Consider the following 22935-nt stretch of genomic DNA (forward strand, 5'->3'; position numbering starts at 1 on the left):
TGCATGGGATTGGCCTGGCTAGGGCCTTTACTGATACTGACCCTCTCTGATAATGAGGGTCAGTGTCAGCATATAGTAAAGTTACAGAATATGCCTATGCAAAGACACAAGTATGAACGCATATGGAGCCGGCTTGCAGAGCCCAATACTTTAGCAGTGCTGTCTGTAACCCAGACATGTATAGCTGTATCTTGCAGTTGTGCTGTATTGTTGCTAACTTTCTGAAGTTGTAACTGCTGTAGCAAGCCCGTGAGTTACTACACTGTGAAAGATTATGTTTGTCCTCCTTAAGCCCTCTTGCATGAGTGTTTGCCATCACCTTTTTTAAGCTAAGGTACAGTTTATTCAATTATGTTCGTCACTTCGGCCTTTTTCCAGCCAATGCCAAACCCTGATTCTGCCACTGTGGGATGGGCTGCACCTGCTTGGGGCTGAACTGTTGTTTCAGCAGGTTACAACCAGAGATTTTGAGAGAATTACAGACAGCTTTCCAGCAACCCCTTCTGACTTGTAGGAGGCACTGACTCCTCTCAGAGGGGAGTTGTTATAGCAGGCTGGAGAGCTCTGTAGTTTCTGTAGCTGGCTTCTGTTGCAAGGCAGTTGAAACGAGATGAAATCATATGGATATGAATGCTTGAGAACTTTTAGAAAGAAAGTCTGTAATATGTGGAACTTTTCTGAGAGTATGCCACTTGTCCTTTGTCTAACCAGGGAAATAAGAAGTAAAACAACAGCTTGAAAGCAGGTGAACATTATCCAGGCTGCAGTAGTTTGAGAATCAGACAAGTTTTGGGAACTTGTCATTTCTGCAGTCATGGAGACAGTCGTTAAATATGTCACATTCAATACACAGTTTATTGAGCAGTTTACTGACAAATGATGAGTAGAACAAATGTATCTTGAGTGATAGCTGGTTTTGGAGAGGATGGTCTTCCCTGGGTTAATCGTGTTCATATCTGTTTGTGAAATTTCACTTGTGAAGATTACTGTCTGGTAATGCAGGTCCTAGCCATATTAACTCTCTTCCAGTAACAAATATAACAAGGTTGCATTGGCAAAGTGTACAACTTCACACAGCTGGGAAGACCTACCATTGCTTCATTTAGGTAAATAAAGGTAGGCCTATTCACACATTTCTGAACAATGTGATTTTTAAGAGGAATATTCCAGTGTTGTTTCAGAAGATTTTGCCCATTTTACACTTCAGTGACTACCACGGAGTTCCTGGTATGGCCATGCTTTAATTACAAACCTCGCAGTTACAGGATGATGTGCATTTCAGACTTGAAGATAAAAACCTGCCATTCGAATGCTGTTAAGCCAGAGTGATCTGTGTTGCTGTGTCATGCTGTGCTCTGCACCGCAGAAAGTGTATGTGTAATTGTTTTAATCTGAAGTGGACAGAAGATGCTGCTGTACGCAGGCACATTTCAAATGGGTGCAACTGTCCAAGGACGGGATAGGTCCAGGTGAGCAAGGAAGGCTGTTTTCTGTTAGTATCTTTGCCTTGTGTGAAGATCTATAAGGTGAAAATCCAGTGTGGTGTTAAGGGGAATGTGCTGTTCCCTCGTATAGCCTTTGGTTTATTTTTTTATGCACTGATATTACAAACCCTTAGACCTTTTAATAATGACATGAGAAGTTTGGGTGCACTTCCCTGATTCTTCTTCCAAAACTTAAAATGACATTGTATTTTCCAAAAAGCCAGTTGAAATATAACAAAAGCATTAAACTTACCAAAAGTACCCAGAAAAGTATTCCGGTTTCTTGTCCACTGATAAGTTCATAGTTAGAACAGTGTAGTAAAACAAAAATAGATGTAAAATTGGTGCCCCTGGAGAAATTCTACAAGGAGTCCAGAATAGTGACAACTTCTGCACTGAGCCTTCCACTAGATTTATATATTCTACAGCTCTTCTAGCACAGATAAAAGGGCCCAGATCAATGGTATAATCTACTAATTTAGACCTTAGTTTCTATTTTTAAGTAAGTGATACCTTAAATTTTTGCCTTAGGGGTTTGGGAGCATCTTGTGAAAGAACATTTGTCCTCTGACCATTTTGGATTATAAGGCCAGAATAAATACGGAAGGGAGAGCATACTGAATTTCTAAAATACCAATCTGAGGAGACCAAAAGGATTCTTTTGATCTCCTAACTGAAAAATACTCTTGATTCTTCCCTACCCCCAGCAGAAGGAATAAATGAACAAAGAGTTCAACTGAACTAAGACACCAACAGAAGCAGAAAAGGTGAAAAGCCGCAACCAGTGAGGGAAGATGAAAAGGGGGGTCATAAATGATTTGTTGTGTGGTACACAGGTTGTTAATGCTGTTAATGATTGAACTGTTTATTGGGGATTACAAAGGGTTAGTAAACTACTCTGCTCGGGAATTTCACTGAATCTGACAGAAATGAGCAAAAGTTAAGGTTAGCAGGATGCCAAACTAGGACTTGGAGATTTGCCAGCGTAAGTCATTCTCCCTGCTGAAGCTCCCCAAGCCTGGGGAGGCTGCCCAGGGTGAGGAGACCAAACACAGATGGCTCCAGGGTCCTTCTTCGCTTAAGTCAGCGGCTGGACGTATTCAGACTAACTGAGACGCTCCTCTGATGCTAATAACTATATAGCACTATTAAGTTACCAGTGTGATAGAGTTACAAGGAGCGTGGAAGTTTACAGAAATATGCAGTAATACTTGCTAGACCTGTAAATCTAGTTTGGGGGTTGGGTATTTTGGGTTTTTGTTTTCTAGGGTTTTTTAATAAATGCAAACTTCCTAAATCAACTGATAGTTATGTATTTGTTATTTGCTCTTGCTTTGAGTCCATCTTAGTTGCTACAGAGACAATCAGGAAAATAGTGTTACTAATCCCTTTGCAATTCAGGACATCTAACTTTTTACTTACATGATCCCTCATAACTGTAAAGTTATAGTTTAAAAGCTGGAAGTCACCTCCCCTATTTTACCCCATCGTAATAAAGATTACAACTACCACTTTCTCAGTTGCAGCTCTGGCGGCTTCTCTTCTGATTGTTCTTTAGGCTCACTGACTCAGATTCTTGGTTTGTGTCCCCACGGGTGGTGACCTTAAAGAGAACTCAGAGGAGTACTGTGACTTGTTCTGTGTTTTGTTTTGCTATTCCAGTCTGAAATCATACTGCTCCTGTTCATAAACCTATCATGCAGAATCTTATCATGAGGTCTATATTTAGAAATCAAGGAGGAACCTTTCAAACTCCCTGTAGTAGATATGGGAAGAGGAGGAATATCCAGACTTGTCATTTCCCCACAGAAGAGGCTCTTCAGTTTCTGGAAATATTTCTAGCGTTGTGCAGCAGTATGATCAGCCTGTACTTGTGTTCATGTTTTAAGTAAACAAATACATATTTCTCATGTTTCTCCCAAAGTCATAGACTCATCTTTACTCTTAATAGCTCTCAGACATGTTATTCTCAATGGTTGGCTGTAGAATAGACAATTGGAGTTCAGCTGATTCATACAGATCATGCAAAATGGTGAAAAGGTGCATTTAAGCGGTGCTAGGTTTCAGCATTAGAAAATTAGAGGAATAATGAGCAGATAGGAAAGCTGGAACATCTTGGCCGTTGTAGGAATTGTAGGAATACTTTAACATATCAAGTTACACACATACACACACAGTTGTGCAAAAATCATTAATCCAAACCACGTGTTTGTACATGATTTTATTTTACCTATTAATGATATGAAGTCTGGGGCAAAACATGTCTGTGAGTAAAACTATTGGCATATTCTAAATGGGAATTCAACCACAAGCGATGTATCAAGTTAGCACGATTTACATTAATTAGCAAAATTCATCAGCTGCCAATCAAACTACTCTAAGCTCCAGTTTTGGCTGTAAGTTTATGCTTACTGGGGCTAACCTGAGTATCGTAACTCAAGTGAAGTAACTGTTAGCTGCTCGCTGTTGCAGTAATTTGAGCTGACTCTTGCTGTGAAGGTGAGCGGTTGCTTGCAAGGAAGCTCCTGATGCTTGAAAGTTGTTCCTGCAGCAAACTGTGACACTGTTTGGTATGCATGCCCTCTGCTCTTGGCATGTTGTCTTCTGGGGCTGTTTTGCTTCTTCATAATGTAACATGCAGTATGGTAAATACAGAAGTGTAATGGTACAGTGATGAATCCATCAGTTTAGGATAAATGTCCCTTTTTTGTTTTTTCTCATAAATTGTTCAAAAAATTGATGTAAAACATTGCATTAAACCTTAGTGTACAAAAGCAGAGATCGATTTGCCACTTTGCTGTGTAAGTTTAGGTTCATCGGTGAGCAGGATTTTGGACAAATAGTACCTTCTCCCCTCCCCCAGAAAATCCGCTTCTAAAAACTTCTGAAATTTTGCAGCTGGTTTTGGACACTGGGTAGAAGGGAATGTGGATGTGGCTGAATTATCTCTATCTAGCATTTCAAGTTATCCTTTAGGAATACTTCATGGTATAATTGTGTTCTGCAAAAGTCATAGTATCCATACTCATAAATAATTTGTGCTTTTTCTGAACTGCCCTCCTTTAGAGCCTGCTTTGTTAGCAGTGAGTTTGGAATGAAACCTCACTTGATAAACTTGGGTTTAGTAGTTGATGAACAGCTAGGTTAGGAGGTGTCTCCTCTGTGAAGCAGCCTTTCTCCATCCGTCGGCTCTTAGGAAAAGCAGTCTCCGTGTTGTCATCCATGCGTCTCAAACCAGGCACTGCGGGTACCTCCTTGGTACTTCTCCTTGTAGCTGTCCTGTATTCCTGGGACATCCTCAGCCTTTTTTTTCCAGGAGACAGCCAAAACTTTTGGCATGTCTCGCCACTCAGCAGAGTGCAAGGAAGATGCCCCAGGCTGCCTCTGGACCTAGAAGAACATGCTGTGTTAGCATGTATTCAGGATAACTGACCTTACGAGGTCACCCAAACACCTCCTGGGCTTCAGGGATCAAGCTGGAGAGTGTCTGTATTGTCCCAGTCATGGAGGAGATGAGTGATAGTATTACGTTTTCTTTTTTTTACGTGTGGATATTTACAGACAGTAGATTACTCATATCTGCCTTTTTTCTGTACGGTGCAAGAAGTTTTTCTGGAATTGAAGTAGGTTGTCTCAATTTGGAATTTTTCCTTTTAGAAACAAACCCTTTTACTGCAAAAGAAATAATTAGGGGAAAGTTTTTCTTAAATCGGGATGCATGTACAAAATGATGGCTGGGTACCCACCCACAGTTTAAAAAATTCCTACTGGTGGTAGTACTGTTCAGAGACAGCAAAATAGTTGTGTAGAGACTGTAAGTGTTAGAAAGTTGCTGTTGCCTGTTCTAGGAAACTGCAGAGAATGAGTGCCTGACTTTAGATTAGAACTTGAACTGCAAACTACTGAGAAAGCAGGATGGAAGTTCTCCAGCCTACACTAGTGTTTATTGCCCAGGATACATATTTATGTTATTCTCTTTAAGAGACTCTGCAAGACTTTGTGTCTGAAGTTCACCTACCTCTTAGAAGTTTTTGATGTTCCCGATAGAGGATGATGAAGTGGGTTCTTCTGACTTGTGATGGCTGTAAATTCATAGTTAAAGAAGGCTTAGCTTTCTGTGTCCATCGGGCTTGCCTAAGGTGTTTGAAAAGACCTCTTCACGTGCATCTCAGTGAACGCTAACATTACAGAAAACATGCCAGTGGGCTGTGCTCCAGCTTAATGAGGAACACGGATACATTACAGGTGCTGCACGGTATCTTGTCTGCATTACCTTTTCTTCTTGCCTTTACCTGTACAGGTGTCACAGGGCTGTGATAACAGCCACCTGAGCCCCCTCCCTCCCTTTCCCCAGCAAAGCCCAGATGCAAACATGGCACAGTGTTGTGGTTGGTAAATAACTTCACCTGTGAGCACCTTGAGTCATAAAGTAATATAACTGCCTGACAAGATACATTTAGATCCTGACAAGACTTTTCGGTTACCAGTCGTGTGTTCAGTACTCTGTAACACACAAACATGGATTTGTCATAAAGACCCAACAATTTGGAAAGGAAACAGTCCTTGCAAATGTATCTGGAAGATGAGTTTGTAAACCCAGAGAAGTTTTGTGCCAGAACCATACTGAAACTAAAGGTGTGGTGGCTACTTTTTATTACCTGGTGTGTCTGATTCTTAACTGTAGCCATGCTTCTAATTAAAAAAGTAAAAAGTAGTTACTTGGTATCATGCTGTGGTCCCTTATTAAGCTGGAAACATATGCCACTGGATGAATGACTGAATACAGACTTTTTGTAAATACAGCTGACACTGAGATGAAGTATACCTGAGAAGGTTTCTCTTGTCTCTATAAGGAATAAAGTTGGAGGGATTTTACTGTTTGGTAGTTTGTTTATTTTCCTTTTGGAGGAAGAGTTCAGATGTGTTAATGAAGTAATCCTCATTGATCCACCTTCTGGGTTTTATTAAATACCTTATGAAAATTCCTCTGGATCATTTACTTACCTAGAGCTGTCTTTTTAGAATGCTCAAATGAATACTGCCGTCGTTACTGGACTCCTGCGTCCTCACTCTCGTGTACTGCTACTGCAAGTACTTCTTCAGTCTGTGTGGACAAGGATAGGTGCTGTTTTTATTATGAAGCATTTACTTGAAAACAGGCTTGTTCCCCATGTCTGGATATTGTCAGCTTGTTAACACGGCACTTTCCTGTCAATCTGTCACACAACTGTTACCTCAGATTGGGTCCATGTGAAATTTCTTCTGGCTGTCGTTGTAACCTGAGAGAGATGCCCCAGACAGACACAATTCTTAAGGCTTTGGTGTAACAGCACATCAGCCCATTTGGTTTTTTTTTTTTCCACGGTATTATTAAGGTGACAGAACAAGTAAACGGGGAGAGCTTTGTCCCAAACAACCAATAAGGTCTTCAGAAACAGCGAAGTTGGCATTTCATTCATTTTAATTTTCCCTATATAAACTTACGCAACTTTAAAGGGAGAAGAGGGCTTCTTCCTTCCCTGTTATCTTTCCTGCTCTTAGTTGCTTGACTTTCCTGGCCCAGAAACTTCAATGCTGTACTAATACTTTAAGGAAAGGGCTTAAGCATCTTGGCATTCTTTAATGTTAATCAGTAAACAGTTCATCAGGAGGAGGTAGCAATTACATGTTTTGTGCATGGGATCATTGCTGGGGATGGGAGAGAAGAAGAAAATAAAAAAGCTGCCAGTTAGTTTCTGCTTTTGTCAGTGCTCTTGCTAGTTCATGGAGAGTCTCAAAATAGGAAGAGAAAAGCTCTGACATGAGCCTTTAGGAGACAGATCTCCTGTTTTCAGCCGAGTGCTCAAGTGACTCTGTAAGAAGCAGGCTAGCTTGGAAATGTGTAGCTTGCCTTGTTGTGTGTTTGCCAGAAGTCCACTTCTGCTATGTTTCTGTGGGGTCTTGATTTCTTTAGTGATCATCTGGCTTTTGGGAGAAGAGGCGGCAACAGGTTTTCAGTTGTGGGCCTCGGAGGTGTGACTGTAGCATATTTAGGCATACTTGAACTAGCTTGGGTACAAAAAGCAGTAAACCTGCAGCAGAACAGGCTTCAACATGCTCTAGCTACTCTCACGGGCGCTTTTGCTGCTGCCTTTTTCATTGCTATTTGTACCCAAGCTGGTGAGATTAAAACTAGGTCATGTCTGTCTGTCTGCAGTTACACCCTTGTGTTAAGCAGTGTAGGCATACCTGAAGTTTGCTTTCCTCTAACCCAGCGAGTCCTCCCTCTTCTCCTTCCCCACCCCACCCCAAAGAAGGGAGACTAAATGCAAATCCAGAGCGTTAGATCAGAGAAAAAGGATTTTTGCTGCTTTGAGAACACTAGAAATTTACTGCTGTGATTCTTCCTGAGTTTAGCAAGTAGAAGAAATAGCGCTTTCCTGGTTTTAGGAAACTGGAAAATTAGCATGAGTGCATACGTTCATAAAATATTCAATTACAAGATGTCCATTATGACATTATCTTAGCATAGGTAAATTTGGCTAAAAGCCTGAGCTGTCTGGTTTTAAATGTCCAGGATTGTTCTATCCCTGCGTGGATTTACCTGAAGACTCTGGGTGCAAATCCCAAGCCTAAGAATGCATTTCTTATGCCCACGTGTATAATCCACAGTAATTCTAGACTATGGTACTTATGTCCTAAAAAGAAAAAAAAAAACATTTTTAGGCAAAAATAACTAAGTTGTACTGAAGTCCATTCATATTCACAGTGGCGAATATCCAGACATCCTTCTTTTTGCCTACTTCCTTTCCCATCCTCCAGTCTGCACGTTTGTTTTTTTTCCTTAAAGAAAATAAACTTTCACTTCCAGTTTCAAATGCATTTCTATTGCTGTAAATCTCAAAAAAAGCAAATAGGAAGGGAAGACCTTTGGGTAAAAATCATAACCTAAAACATAACTGTCCTGTTTGGGGCATTCATTCGTTATTTGTAGCTTCAGTTTAAAATACAGAAATACTCCCCCCCCCCCCCCCCCCCCCCCCCAACCCTTCCTCCCCACTAAAGCTACTTCACAGAGGAAATGTCCGAACAGAGGTGTTTTATACCTGTATAGGGTTTTTTTCCTATGGAATTCAGTATAGCTGTAAGATATGTTTCAAACAGATAGGACTTTTGAAAATGTATAGGTCTTTCAGGAATGCATAGTTCATGTTGTCGTAATTTTTCAATTTAACACAATCCAAACTTTGTTTTAGATAATGCTAGCCAGATGGGTTGTTGTTTTGTACACTAATATTTGTATTTAGGATTTTTTAATGATTTGTACTAATACTGCTGAGGCAATATGCGTTATGTAATAATGATTAAGGTGGGGTTTTTTTACTTCAGTTTTTTTGTTTGTTTTTCAATGTTAGTTATGGATCAGGTGTTACAAAGATATGATTATTTTGTATTTCACTAGGAAAAAGGTTGCTTAAAAAAGGGTTTCTGGTATGCTTTGCAAGAAAGAAGAGTAGTTCATACAAATGCAATAAATAAATAAATAAATCTAGAAAAATGTATGCAAGTACAATACTGCAGGAAACATGAGACAGCATAAAACCAGCCTTCTTTGCAGAAATATTTGATCAAGTATTCTTCTTCCCTGAGAAGTAAAATACAGATTAATAATTGTGACAGTTGTCAACTTGTAAATATGATCAATTTTATAAGCCCAATTACAATTTATTTTCTTTGTGGATCATAATTTCAGATAAATATCACTAAAAGGCAATTCTGTGCTGAAGAGACAAAGGCAATTACATTCTACATTAATTTGTTTACCAGTGTCACATGGAATAAATCGACTGTAAGTTTTCATAAATTATCTAGATGTGCCAGTAGAGGAATAATTGTGTAGAATATTGGAATGGGAAAATCTGAATTCTTTTCTGTAGTCACGTGTTTAATTAAACATTATGTAAATTATACTTTATAAGACAAAAATCATACTGGCCAACTTATTTTGGGATGCCAGGGCTGTCTTTTACATGCAAAAGCAAAAAATGGGAGGAAAGCAGGGGCAAGTGAGTAGAATCTCTGTGAGCAGAAGCTCAAAACCAGTACTTGCTTATTCCCTGTTTTCAGACAGTGGAACTTCTTGTGAGCATAAGCCCCATCCATGAAGGGGTACCTATTGGCTTGAAATGATCAATTTTGAACTCTTTTGGCTTTAAAGATAACCTTTAAAATGTGAGCCAATGCAATGTAAAGCTTCTAGGAATACAAACAGAACCATTGCTTCTGCTTCAAACCTCACTGAATGGAAAAGCAACAGCATAAAAAAAAATTGTAACAGTTTTGGGTTGGTTTTTTTTTTTCTTCTTCAAGGTACTGCAGGCAACATGAAGATTAAGGCAAACGTCTCAATTTTATATTGTTTGGACTGTCTATGAGTAGGAATAGCAGCTTAATTTCCTCAGCTACTAATGCCTTTACTCTTCTAGATTTCATTATTTTTGCTACTGCTTTTAAGATAGATGATAGAATTGTAGAATATCCTGAGTTGGAAGGGACCGATGAGGATCGAGTCCAAGTCCTGACTCCACACAGGGCAACCCAAAAGTTAAACCATGTATCTAAGAGCATTACCCAAACGCTTCTTGAACACCGACAGACTTGGGGCTATGACCACTTCCCTGGGGAGCTTGTTCCAGTGCTTGGCTGGAACAGATAAGGAATTAGTTGCTAGTGTTGACCATAATACCTTGCTTGTAAGTATTTCTTACACTTAACTCTTTAGATCTTTTGTGTTCTCTGCTGTATCTTTGGCTGAAATGAGAAGCAGCTTCCATGTTTTTCATCATTTATAATAGGTTTCTCTTTGTTACCTGAAAAAATACAGATAAAGGTTTGTCCCTAGTGTTAGCTGTGAGCGCCAAACATGCTCACTTTGTTCTTTTTTTTTATTTTTATTTTTAAACACAATTACAAGATAGCAACAGTGATTAAAGTCGGTTTTATGGATTTTCTTCCAGTTCCATCCTGATATGCTTAGGTTGTTACCCTTTGCTGTAATTATTTTATTTTATGATACCTTCAGAGCACCTTATTTGTTCTTTATCTTTTGTAGTTTGGTTGGGGTTGTTTTAACGATTTCAAAGCCCGATCTGTTGCTGCATCCTCATAGTGACTTAAAGAGTGAAAGAAAAAAAATACGTCATTTGGCAAGTGGCAGCTGAGAGAGATTAAATAACTTGCTCAAGTCAGTGTCAGAGTTGGGATTAGAAATCTGTTCCTGCTGTAGTCTCTGAACACTAGATTATGTTGTTATTTCTGTCCTGAATTATAGTCTAATAAAAGAGATTTTAGGAGGCACTATGGTTAAGTGTGTCTTCTTGGCGTTGTTTGTATCTAATTTAATCTTTGAAGAGCAGGATTTATCACCCATGTCTAGCCACTGTACAATCATCCTTTGCTTTTCAGCAATTAAACTCTTTTTTTGGTGTGTGTGTATGTAACAACTGTTTATAAAGACACCAGTTTAAGAAGATATTTAAGTGATTGTCATATACCTATTTTCACTTTGGGATTAGTTACATGACTGAAGGAATGAATGTTGACTGCATGCAGTGAGAAATAAAATACTGAAGAGAGGGGGCAAATGTTCTGAGCTCTCTTAAAACTTTCTGTTGATGTTCTAATACTGATATGGACAGGGAGTATAACCAGGCTACTGTCTTTGTAAGCTGTTAGTTGACATTGCATAGACCATAACTGGAAGATAAAGTGGCAAGAATATGAGCGTGTGGCTTAGATAAGCATTTCCAACTTTATTAGCAGTAGCAAGCCTCCATCTATGCCACAGTCATGTAAGAGATTCATACTCTTTTGTTAGTGATTTCTGTGTACTGGGAAGAGGACATCAGCAGAAGAAAGAAATGGGAACTTGTAGATTAATTTAGTGGGAATTTTGAAATGCATTTAGGAGGTAGCAGAATTATACCATGCTGGTTTGTGGGTTTATCATATGTTGCATTCATGGATGAAATGGTGAACTTAGCATGTGAAAACTACATTGTCAGAGCTAAAAGGACAAACAGGAATGGGTCTAATAAAGGTGAGGGTGAATTTTTGTTGCCAGTCTTTAAGTAGAACCATGAACCTGGACTCAACACCATTTTAAAGGAAGATGTTAGGCAAGTATGCATACTGTAATTATGCGTATCACTGTATTAATGAGAGGAATTAAGAGAAAAAAAACATAAGGCTAACTTTTGCTGCTCATGGTCATTTTTGTGCTACAAATAGAGTAAGAAAGGACAATTCGGGAGACTTTTTTATTCAATGGGCTCTAAATCTAAGGAAAAGAATTTCAAAGTAGAATACATTTTGCATGGTTGTCACGGTGCTGTCTAAATAATACCAGATATCAACATGGTTTGAAAAAAAAAAAAATTACTCTCAAAGTAAGATTACCTAACATCTCTGGAAATTAATGCTTTAATGAATACTAATTTTTTGGTGCTTAGGATACTGACTTAAACTGCTGGTTTTTATTTTAACATGTTTTAAATATTGATCTTTACTGAGTAAAGTAAGCTTGTACACAAACAAGTACAACTTAGCTAAAAAGATGAAAATATGAAATCAACAGTCTCAGAATATACGTTGGTCAATGCAGATCGTCAAAAAGAAAACCCCAACCCAAATGCATGGTTTTTTACTTTTTCACCGGATAGAGAATTGGTAATTTTTTTGAATGGACTTCGAGTTTGTCAGAAGAGTGAATGGTTGTCAGATGAAGAACTTTAATCTCCACAGGTTTGTCAGCCTGCCTCCGAGAGCGGTACTAATTGTTACCTTACGATAGATAATAAAACACATCTGTTCTTTAAAAAGAAAAAAGTTTTCTGCTCTTTCTTCAAGTCTTCAGAGTCAACTCATCCTTTGCAAATATCTTTTATTATTTGGGTTTTCTCTTCTGTACGTGTAAGTATTATACATGCTTATCCTAGCATGAGAATAACTTAAAAAAAAGAAATACAAATCTATCATCTGGATGTATGGTGTCTGTGCCTCACCTAGAGGCACACCTGCCACATCTCCATGACTTTCCTAGGAATAGTGGAGCCTTCAGTTGGCCTTTGGAGAGGGATAGAAGTTCTTTCTCTTTGGTTCTTCCTGAAAGCCACTGCTGTTTGATCTGCAGCAATGGGAGCGTTTGTCAGGCTGTGAACAGCTTTTTTCTGTCGTCCTTTCTGATGTCCCAGTGGGCAAGAGCACGCCAGTGGGCGCAAGGAGAGAGGGCAGCGTGCAAGAGGAACGGAGTTCCATGATGTTGGAGCCTCAGAAGAGTTAATTTGAGAGATAATGATGCAAATTCCTTCTGAACGTTTTCCTCAGTGTTAGAATCACAGAATCAGAATAATTTAGGTTGGAAAAGACCTTTAAGATCATCAAGTCCAACTGTAAACCTAACACTGCCAAGTCCACCACTAAACCGTGTCCCTAAGCGCCACATCTACACGTCTTCTAAATACCTCCAGGGATGGTGACTCAACCACTTGCCTGGGCAGCCTGTTCCAATGCTTGACAACTCTTTTGGTGAAGAAATTTTTCCTGATATCCAATCTGAACCTCCCCTGGCATTGCTGCAACCCACAGGCTTGACTGGATCTTCCAGAAGGAAGAGCTGGGTTTTGAGCTTTCAGACCTTTTCTTCAGCGTGTCATTAACAGACATCAGGGGTCTGTGACCACTTTCTCATGTTTGTGTGGCTAATTGAAAAAAGGAGGTGTGTTTGGAGCAGTCTGGCTAAACAAAATTAGTGTGGGAAAAGGTTGTCTGGTAGTTAAAGACACATTGGGATGCCAGGGGAGCATATGGTCTGTGTGGTGAAAGGTCCGGGGCGCAAATGGCTGAGCCATATTCTCAGCCCTGTCACTTACTTCCTATGTGCTGTTGTATTGATCACACTCTTCTGCATCTGTGCTTTAAAAAGTGACTGATGGTAGCCTTGCGTCACTCTTAAGATAATGTTAAATTTATTCATGTTAGTAGAGGGCTCAGGATTACAGTAACTGAATACACGGAGAAGCTGAAAACAAGTATTCCTGACAAGGTTTATGGTGGTATAATTTCAAAGTTATTTAGTGAAATTTCAGCCATGTAAATTATGTCTGACTCATGCTCACAGTATTCAAAGTCAGCTTTTAAAATACACTTTTCAAAGTTTTCAGTCTTGCATATGCACTGGTGAGGCAAAGAGGAGAACATACAAGTAATAAACAGAAGATTAGCAGGCTCTGAGAATTCTTGGCAGTTGTGTAACTCCAGTATAAATTTGCATTCCTTTGTTTTGCTTTTAAGTGGCCTTTTCATGATATCTTTACTTTTCCCATTTATAATGAAGGAAAAATTGACTGCTATCGAAGCTAAAATGTGCCAAAAAGGGTAGGAGCTTATAACTTCTGAACTTGCATAATGATTTTCTGTCATATTCTGTGTGTATTGCAGAAGTTCATCACTGCAAATACCGAAAATGTCACAGTAAAAATTTCATGTTTGATTATGTAATTAGAGAAGTCCCAACATGATTTGTTGGGGGTTTTTTTAGGTTAAAGGAAGGCAAGGTTCAATCACACGTGCAGTACCTTGCTGTGAGACGAACAGTTCAGATTTGTCCTCCGGCTCTGGGTAACTTTGCAAATAATAAATTGTCTAAACGTTAGCGTGCAGCAGTCCCCCGTCACGTATGTTAAGAGGACCGGTAATCTGGTGGCAGAGACCTGTGTAAATGGGTACGCTGGGAAGAACTGAGAGAAGGAAGGCGATATTTCACTGCTGTCAGCAAAGGAAACGGGGCATGCCTCCCATCTACCGAAAACTCGGCTTGCTTCCCCCAGCCTGTCCCCCGGAATTGTGTGCCGCTCGGCCCCGTGACAGGTGGCCTCTGAATCTGCTAATTGCAGCCTAGCACAGCATGTGCAAAATGCTTCCTGCCTTATGTCCTGCTTATGTGGGAGCCCTTTTGGTGCTATCCTGTCAGAAGCCACAGCAACAGATGTGTTCAGAAAAGGCAAGAGCTTGCATTTCATTCGGTTCAGTTCCACGTTTTCACAGGACCATATGGTTTATATAGATGTTTTGTATACATCTTATCTAGCAGATTATTAGAAGTTAAGATTAAATGCAGAATCGAGTTTCCACTAAAACCTACGTAAAGTGACGTTATCAAAAACATGACTGAGCCCTAAAAGCGAGTGACCTGCCCAGACATCTTTGTGTTTGAGAATATAGAGGAAAATGTCCATCGAAACATATTTTAATACTACACTTTAGAAGAGTTAGCTCTTGCCAACCACTTTGAATTTCTAATGTCCACATATGAAATGTTAGCTTTTCTCTTCAAAATTACTGTTGAGTACAAAGAAAAAAGACGTTTTGTTTTGGTAATGGGATACAGAACTGAAAGATGGATGCAGGTGCCTGATTGTAAGCAGGTAGTGCTTTTTGATGTCGGTCTACTCCCTGGCCTCCAGTTGCTGCTCCGCACGGTCTTCGATTGGTCTTTGTGTGCCAGGCACAGCAGAGATGGCGTTGGATGCTTACGTTTAAGCTGAATCCCACCCTGAGCAGTTGTGATAGGCTTAAAGATGAGAAGGAATTGTTATCACAGCTGGGATACCGAACTTGGGCTTTTCCCATGCCCAAACTTGTTTCTTGAATGCAGCGTTCAGGACTTTGTCTTAAGATGTCTCCATTATTATAGTATATTATAACATTAGAGAATACTGGTGGGTTTAAAAAAAAAAAAAGTCTGAATATACTGAACTTCTCTTCTATGAGTTTATATTCGGTCTAGTTGATTTGAGAAAAAGGAACTTTTTTTCTGATTTAAGAAACAAAACTATTACAGGTGCAAATATATCATAGGAGATTTTACTCAATTGAATGTACAGCTGAAACAGTTATTTTTGTAGTTTGACTTATTGTTAATGATAAAGCATCATTAAAAATAGTGCTTTTTTTCTCTTCCATTTTGAGAGCATTCAGCTTTTTATGCAGTTTTAATTGGGCAGATATAAAAGGGATTTGGGAACTTAGGATCTTATTTCAACTTCCCATACTATTTAGACTGAGTAGCCTCAGAATTTAACAGCCCTCAGAATTTAGAAAGCATATTTGTTTCTTGAATTAAAAGATACATATATAAGTCAACATTCCTTAAAAAAAAAATCAGTGTCTTCATTCAGGCAGCAATTGAAAGACAAGTACTATGGAATAGCAATTAAAGGCATCTCTTGTTTCAGGTATCTGAAATGATCCTCCTCAACTCTGAAACCATGGCCTGGAGGGGACAAAATAGAAAATGTTGTTTGAGTTTTTCCTATTAACTAAATATCCAGCTAATAGGATAGAATAAAATAAAAGTTAAAGGGAGATAGAAACAAAACAGAACCCGTTGGTATTCAGATTGTTTTTCATTGTGAGTTTTCCCCATGGTAAATGTAGAAATACCACCAATACGCATGATGATATGGTGGTTAGTTGTAGAACACAAGTCGCAGCAATGCGTGTTGTTGAGTTTTTATCTTCTGTTTGCCAAACGTGGAGTACAGGATCGTTGTTCGGGAAGGTGATGTTATATAGCTATGGCAGCTGAGTTGCCCACGGTCAACTGCAAAGACAGCAGCAAAAAAGGTGTGCAGCCAACGGCCTTTTCTTATCCCGCATTGTCTGAAGACTGCATTTTCCTTCCAGCTTCTCCTCAGTATGCTTGGACAAATTAAAATGGGGCATTTTCCAGAACTCATTGATGATTTAATCAAACCTGTTAAGATATACCTTTATATAATGAGTATCCATCCCAGCTCAGGGCAGAAAGCCCAGTCAGCACTCAGCAGGCCAAGAGAGATTTAGCCTACAGATATCACCGCAGTTCTCCTGCTTAACTCTCTGTTAAAAGTAATTAAAACATTCAATGATAAAAGAAAAATCTGTAATTAAAATCATAGGGCTGCATCCAGCCATATACAAGGCAGAACCACTCGTGTCCTTCCATTGTCTCATAAAAAAACACATTAATTTGAAGGGAGGGGAGTCTTGGGCAGTGATTGAGTTTTGACCCATAGTATTATGGTGGGATATTTTTAGTTCTGTAGGAGCTTCATCCTTTTCTGGATAAAATAAAATTTGAGCCTTCAGATTTTTATGTGAAGGCTGTTCTGCTTCACAGAATTGAATGATTTTAATTGTGGTTTAATATCAAAATAAATGGTATATGATGCATCTGTGTAAACGTCATTTCCATTTTTATAGATATGAATCAGTGTTTCTTTCGTGTTTGTGATAACTATGCCCTTAATTTCTCACATATGATGATATCTGAAAAGTAGCAATGTTAGAGAATATTGGAGCAATCTAACAAAAGGTATTTGAGGTATCCAAATATAGTCAGATGACTTTGTTCATACATTAAAAAAATAAACACAAACCAAACAAAACAAAACCAAAAACCCCAAACCAACCCTTTGACAGCCTTTTTTTGTATTCAAGATTGAACATTTGAGAGTTAAACAGAATATTGTGTTCACGGAATTGAAGGTGTATTGATGTAGAAGAGAGCGTACCTGGGGTAGCATTGTGAAAACTTGTACAGTTTCTAAGTAGCTTTTGAAAGCAAGGTTGTTTTCCTGCAGAATGGAAATAATATTTTGCCAATCACAAATTGATTAACAAATTTCAAATATTTACTTAGAAGAAATATATTTGCTAATTCATTGAATTTTTCATTGACTAAAGTCAAGAATTCTTGTACAACCAAAGCATTTCTAGATTAATAAGCTTTAGAAAAAAGATAATTCTCTATATTATGATATTTCTGGTATTAGGTTATGAATATGCTAATATAAATTAGTATATTCTGACATTTGCAAGTGCGAGAGATTGCATTTAAATAAAGTACAAGGAGTCACTCCATCTGCATTCTCTATAAACTTGCCTTCTCAGAGTGATGAGCTCTCTCTATATACTTCCTTCCACGTGTAAATGATGCTGAGCGTGAGATTGCTGGCTGATAGGAGATCCTTCAGACCTTCTTATAAAATCTTCTGCAAATAAAGAGTAGTTGCTGATTACAGCTGCTAGTAGTCTTGGGTTTTTTTTGTGAAAAGTTTCAGATTTTTTGAAGCAACGATGGGCTCTTTGACTACTTAGTTCAGAAGTTCTCAGATTGCTTTCTCTTGCACAAAACTATTCTGGTACTGAGTAATAGGAAATGTTGATGAATGAAAATTCTCCAGTCTCCTTGCTATAGGTTCACACACTGTTGCCCAGACATATCTGTTTTCCCTTCATGCAGAACTGCTTCAGATGTGCTGTTGTGAACCTTCCAGCCTTCTTAGCCTAGCTGAAGCTATAATTTATTTAAATACTATGAAAGTAATGTTCTGCTCCTCTTGACAGTTTGCAGTGACTGATCTCTCTGTGTGATCTCGAAGTAGCGGAAACTGTAGTTCAAGGTGGAATTATAGTTACTAGTATTCATTTGGTGTCACAGGAGGGTTTCTAAGTGAAAGGATCTCCAAGTTGTACAAGTTAGGTCATTGTTGCCAGTCTAAATCCTTGCCTGCCAGACAGCAGTTCTGCCATCCCATGTGCCGTTCTGGGGTCAGCAGCAGATGGTAAAAGGGTTTGCCGCATATTTTTTAGTTTCTTCTGATGTAATTTGCATGGACTATTACTTCAAGGATTTAACTCCTTTTGAAAAACAACAGTAGTGGAAATGCAACGGAAGTTGAACATTGTCATCTCTTGAAGTTTTCTTAAAAGAAACTTAGGGTTCTTCATGTGTGATTTTTTTCCCATGGGGGTTTGTCCCTGGAGCTCATGTTTTGAAATTTTCTTAGGAGACTCTTCGGAAGAACAATTCCATTTCTAAGGTTTCAGCAGCTTTTTTTAGCAGTTGATGAATGACTGCTCTGTGATTTTAGTTTGGGGAATGTTTGCCTTTTTCCTGATGTCGTCTTTCCTGCCATGCATGTTCTTGCAGCCTTTTATGAAACTTCTTTGTTCATTTTGGTGCTACAGCTTCTTCTCATTGAAAAGCCCATTTTTAAGATATCTGATGCCTATATAGCATCTGCCTGTAGTCTCTGAAGCTTTTATAAATATAATAAATAGTTACTCTATCTAGACTTGTAAGTCATTTGTGCTTCTACGCTCTCAATTCAGTATCACTACTAGATAATCTTTATTGTTGCCTATTTGTAACTTTTTTCCCCTCATTTACCCAATGTGCTACACTCACTTATGTTCAAGGCCTTGACATTGAACATACTCTCTTTACAATTTTTTCAACACTTCAGTTACTTTTTTTACCTATTCTTTGATATACCTGATAATATTAATAAATATATTTTGTCTTTATTTCCATTAATCTGCATTCTTATTTACAAGTTCAAGCACAAATTTACAATGTACATATTTACGTATTTTAAACAACTCTAAGATGTGTTATCACTCAAAATACTAATTAATGCAATTATTAGTCCACATAATTACCCTAAAAGTTGTAACAAATCCTTTCTTCGGCTTTTTTATATTTTGTGGACTCTATGTTTACACCAGAGCTTGCCTTAGTAATTACTATTTACATTGATTTTAAACAGTCATGAAAATGGAGGTTCTTTTCCCAAATGCAGCAGTAGTTTGTCACTTAACCAAATTGTCAGATATGGCTAAAAGAGGGATCCTGGAAGTATTAACCAACTTTAAAATAGTACTTGTGGGATCTAAACTTTGTGCCTACTTTTCTCTGTATTCTTTTTTTGCTTCCCTAAAAACTGTTAGAGTTTAACTGAGGAAATAGTTCAGGTTTTAAAATTTGGTAGTCAGACTACTCAGGTTGAGGTTCAAGTTTGTGATTCCATCTCGAGATGAATGAAACTTGCTTTAAGTGATGAAGTAGTAACTCTACTGTGCTTTACACAAGAATGATTTTGACATGCAAATGTTTTACTTGTGTTAAATATTTTTACACTTTACAGGTATATGTAATTGTAAAATTTTAATTTAAAGTTCTATTATTCTATGCCATGTTTGTTCCTCTGGGATTTAGTCAGCTTTACGGGGGAAGGCTGGTATTGAACTATGGCTGTAAAATCTTAAGGTGGAGCAGAATCTTCAAAGTGCTATGACATTCTTGGGCTTATTGTCTCAAAATTTGTTCTATCAGGAAACGGGGATAATTTGTGAGCTAAGCTTCTGCCTATTAAAACTTAAAAAATAGCCGACTGTTTCTGGAACTTTTTTTTTTTCTTTTTTAGAGTATTTTCTGTCCTTTTTTTATAGCTGGGGTCAAGGCTTTCTTTCATCATTTATCAGTCTCAGCTTTGCAGAATTTCTGCCAGCTAGTGTACGGACCTTTAACTAAGCAATGTTGAAATTACCAGTGAAAGAGTTTTATTCTTCTGAGCAATATTTGCCAACCACTTTGCCTAGGAGATTAAAATAAACATGTGAAGGAAAATTTGGCTGAAGGTTTTGCAGGCAGACGGGCAATCATACTGACTTGAACTGTCTGTACCGGCCGTATTCAGGCTTTATCCCTGCAGTGGGCTGAGTGTGTCATGTTCTTTTGTTTGTTCTTTTGCAGTTACTTGTTCATACTTTATGTGAGAACCCAGTGCCTGTGTGATGCAAGCTTGCCCACGGTTTTGTGGAAGAAAATAAATAATGTATGTACTACACTGACATGCAAGAGTAGTGATGGAGCATACTTCAGCTTTTCCACCTGTGGCGCAACTGATTAAGCGTAGAGAAGATGAAAGTCAGAAGATATAATCACATTGGACATGAGAACTGAAAGTGCATTAGGCCAAGCGGTTCCTAATGTGAGGAACTATTACCAGACTAAGAGGAGGTAGTCGTATTTTTAGTTTATGAGATTGTTATTGATGTAAAATCAGAAAGTAAAGGATGAGAAGGAGAGCTTGCGTTAATAGAATACACAGGTGAATATGAATGTGATTTAATTTGAGGGATGAGTGGAGGAGGAAATTTCAGGAGCCCAAACAACTGTGGTCAGAGATAAGAGGTTGATTTGAGGCTGCAGTGGCAGAAAAGCAAAGCTTGAAGAAGAGGGAGGAGACTAGGAAGAAAAGTCATAAAAACAATGACATTAATAAGGCTTCTAGTTTTTAATATAAACAAAAAAATATCAGTCTCACGTTGTCGGCCTTTGTGTCTGAACTCAGATTTGTGCGGAGGAGAAGAGGCAGCAGCCTACATTTCTCCTTGTTTTCCTGGGGTTGTCCTGTGGTCTGAAGAGGTCTGTTACTCTCTTCAGGAGGGCTGTGCAGGGTCAGGTCTGTGGCCCATCTGTAGCCCTGTCTGTATCCCGTCTGTGACAACGGATGGCACAGGGGCTTAGCAAAAGTGGATGTATAGAGATATACTTCATTGATTATCAGAACCTCAGATACTGTCAGGCATCTAGAAGCGAAGCTTGGACTCGCACCATGTGTTTTTAATAGTTACTAATGGATCTGTAGTCCATAACTACTATTTCCTTTTTGAAGGCATTTATACTTCTGTCCTCCACAACCTCTTATGGCAGCATTAGGGATGCTCTAATCGCTCAGTATATTGTTTTTAAGAGTATAGGAACATCTTCCTCTTTATATTCCTTAGATCACACAGGAGATTTTTAGTATACAGACAAGTGTGTAAGAAATCTCTTCGTAGAGGAGGCAAGGTCTGGGAAGCTCTGTGCTTGTGGCTGCCTCTGACTTCTCTTGCCTCCCGCCGTCATGCACACCTCTGCATGAGATCCTGCTAGAGCGACCATGTGTTCTGGGAAAATAAGTCAATATCCTTGAAACACTCAGGAAATACCTGATGGGAAGTGTTGGGGAAGAAGCTGGGGAGAGGCATTCAGAGAACCTAGAGTGGGTTCAGTGCGTGCTGGTGGCGTAGAAGGAGGCAGATGAGAGCACCCAGGGAGACAAATGGGAGATTTACATCTCGGAGCTATTTTAGACTATGTAATTCTCTATGGGGAATTCCCATTCAGCTAAGAGTGGTGACATTCTGGTAAAGTATTTCAGTGAAACTTTGTGATACAATTTTATATCAGAAACTATAGTTAAACTGTGGAATGTAGAAAATACTACAGGAATTATCCACTTCGTCAAGGCTTTTAAAAATAAATGACTGTTAGTATTGCGGAAAGGGAAACTGTCAAGGTAGCGTGAAGTTAACACAGGAGTTTAAGGACAGCCTTAACGCTGATTTTAAGTATTTGTATTAATGACTTTGGAAAGGCAGTCCTGACCAACAAAGTTGGGAGGCATCACTACAGGGGAGGAACAAATAGGGCATGAGAGCCAGCTGCCTGTGTCCCTACTGCTTCCTTTTACATTAGTACTAACATTTGTATAACCAGAAAATGAGCAGAAGCTCATCTCTTACCTACGTCCTCACTCCCCCAAAGCAGGATTTGGTTAGATCAGGTGCTCAGCCTGGCTTGCCGTGGTTCATTGCATGGCCCCATAAATACCAGTGCTAGCAGGGGGAGGTAGTGGGAATGAATGAGTGGGTTTGTGGAAGAGCAAAACGTCCCTTTTCAGAAGCAGAATAGACTTACATCAAATGAAGTGAGGGACTCTGGAAGCATTGCCTGAACTTCAACATAAAATAAGCTGGATTTTGAATGGCAGTCCATCCAAAGGTGTTTGAATGAGACTGAGTCAGGCCAGATGCCCTTTAAAAGGGAGAGAGGTACCCAAACCAGGTCTGGTGTCCAGCTGGATGGTGATGACTAGAGGCCAGCTAAGTATAATACCTTGCAAGAGACTCATAATATGGAGGAAGTCAAGGCAGTGGTGGCAGAATCATGTGCTTGTGGTGTTTTGTGGTTACAGGGTGAGTGGAGATGGAGAGAAAAAAAAAATACTGTTTTGTGTTGCTGTACTCTGCTGTAAAGCAGCCAAGATTTGGGAACACATGTACTTCTGTAGGTTTTGGGGTTGGGTTTTTTTCCCCTCCCTAAAAAGGAAGCAACTTCACCTTCTAAGCATATGAAAAACAAAGATTATTAAGCTGATTAAATTATAACGTTATTTACAGTAAGTAGTAGAAGACCTAAGGAATCCATAGCTTCTGTACCTTTTGCTAACAGCAGTGACTCAACAACAAACCGACATTGTAACCTCAGCTGCCTAAAAGGACCCAACTTACTTTCAAAAATATTTCCTTATGTTTCAGAAGAAAAAAGAAAAACTTGCTGAGGTATTGAGGTTTGTTGGCAGTATCTCTTGCTCTTACAGTACGCAGAATTCAGAATATCTCAGACCTTGACAACCAAGAAATGAAAAGTTATGGTACAAGAAAATCCAGATTTAAATCTTCCCCTGCTGAGCTGGCAGTAGCAACTGAAAATTATTTGCATGCTAAGGTGTAATTGCAGTGAATAGTGGAAGGAGCA

The 22935-nt window shown here is 38.9% G+C and overlaps 1 protein-coding gene across 11 annotated transcripts in view; it reads left to right on the forward strand.

The window, feature by feature from the left end:
* The window catches only part of MBD5 (methyl-CpG binding domain protein 5), a 147410-nt gene that overhangs the window by 14169 nt on the left and 110306 nt on the right, over positions 1 to 22935 (forward strand). Inside the window, exon 1 of one of the 11 annotated variants that reach the window (XM_075028971.1) lies at positions 20104 to 20185. The exons of the other annotated variants lie outside the window; for them this stretch is intronic. The gene's annotated coding sequence lies outside the window, so the exon portion shown is untranslated. Of the gene's footprint in view, positions 1 to 20103; positions 20186 to 22935 lie in introns of those variants that run through there. 11 annotated transcript variants of the gene reach the window in all.

Source organism: Buteo buteo, chromosome 5 (genome assembly GCF_964188355.1).
Source record: "Buteo buteo chromosome 5, bButBut1.hap1.1, whole genome shotgun sequence".
NCBI lineage: Eukaryota > Metazoa > Chordata > Aves > Accipitriformes > Accipitridae > Buteo > Buteo buteo.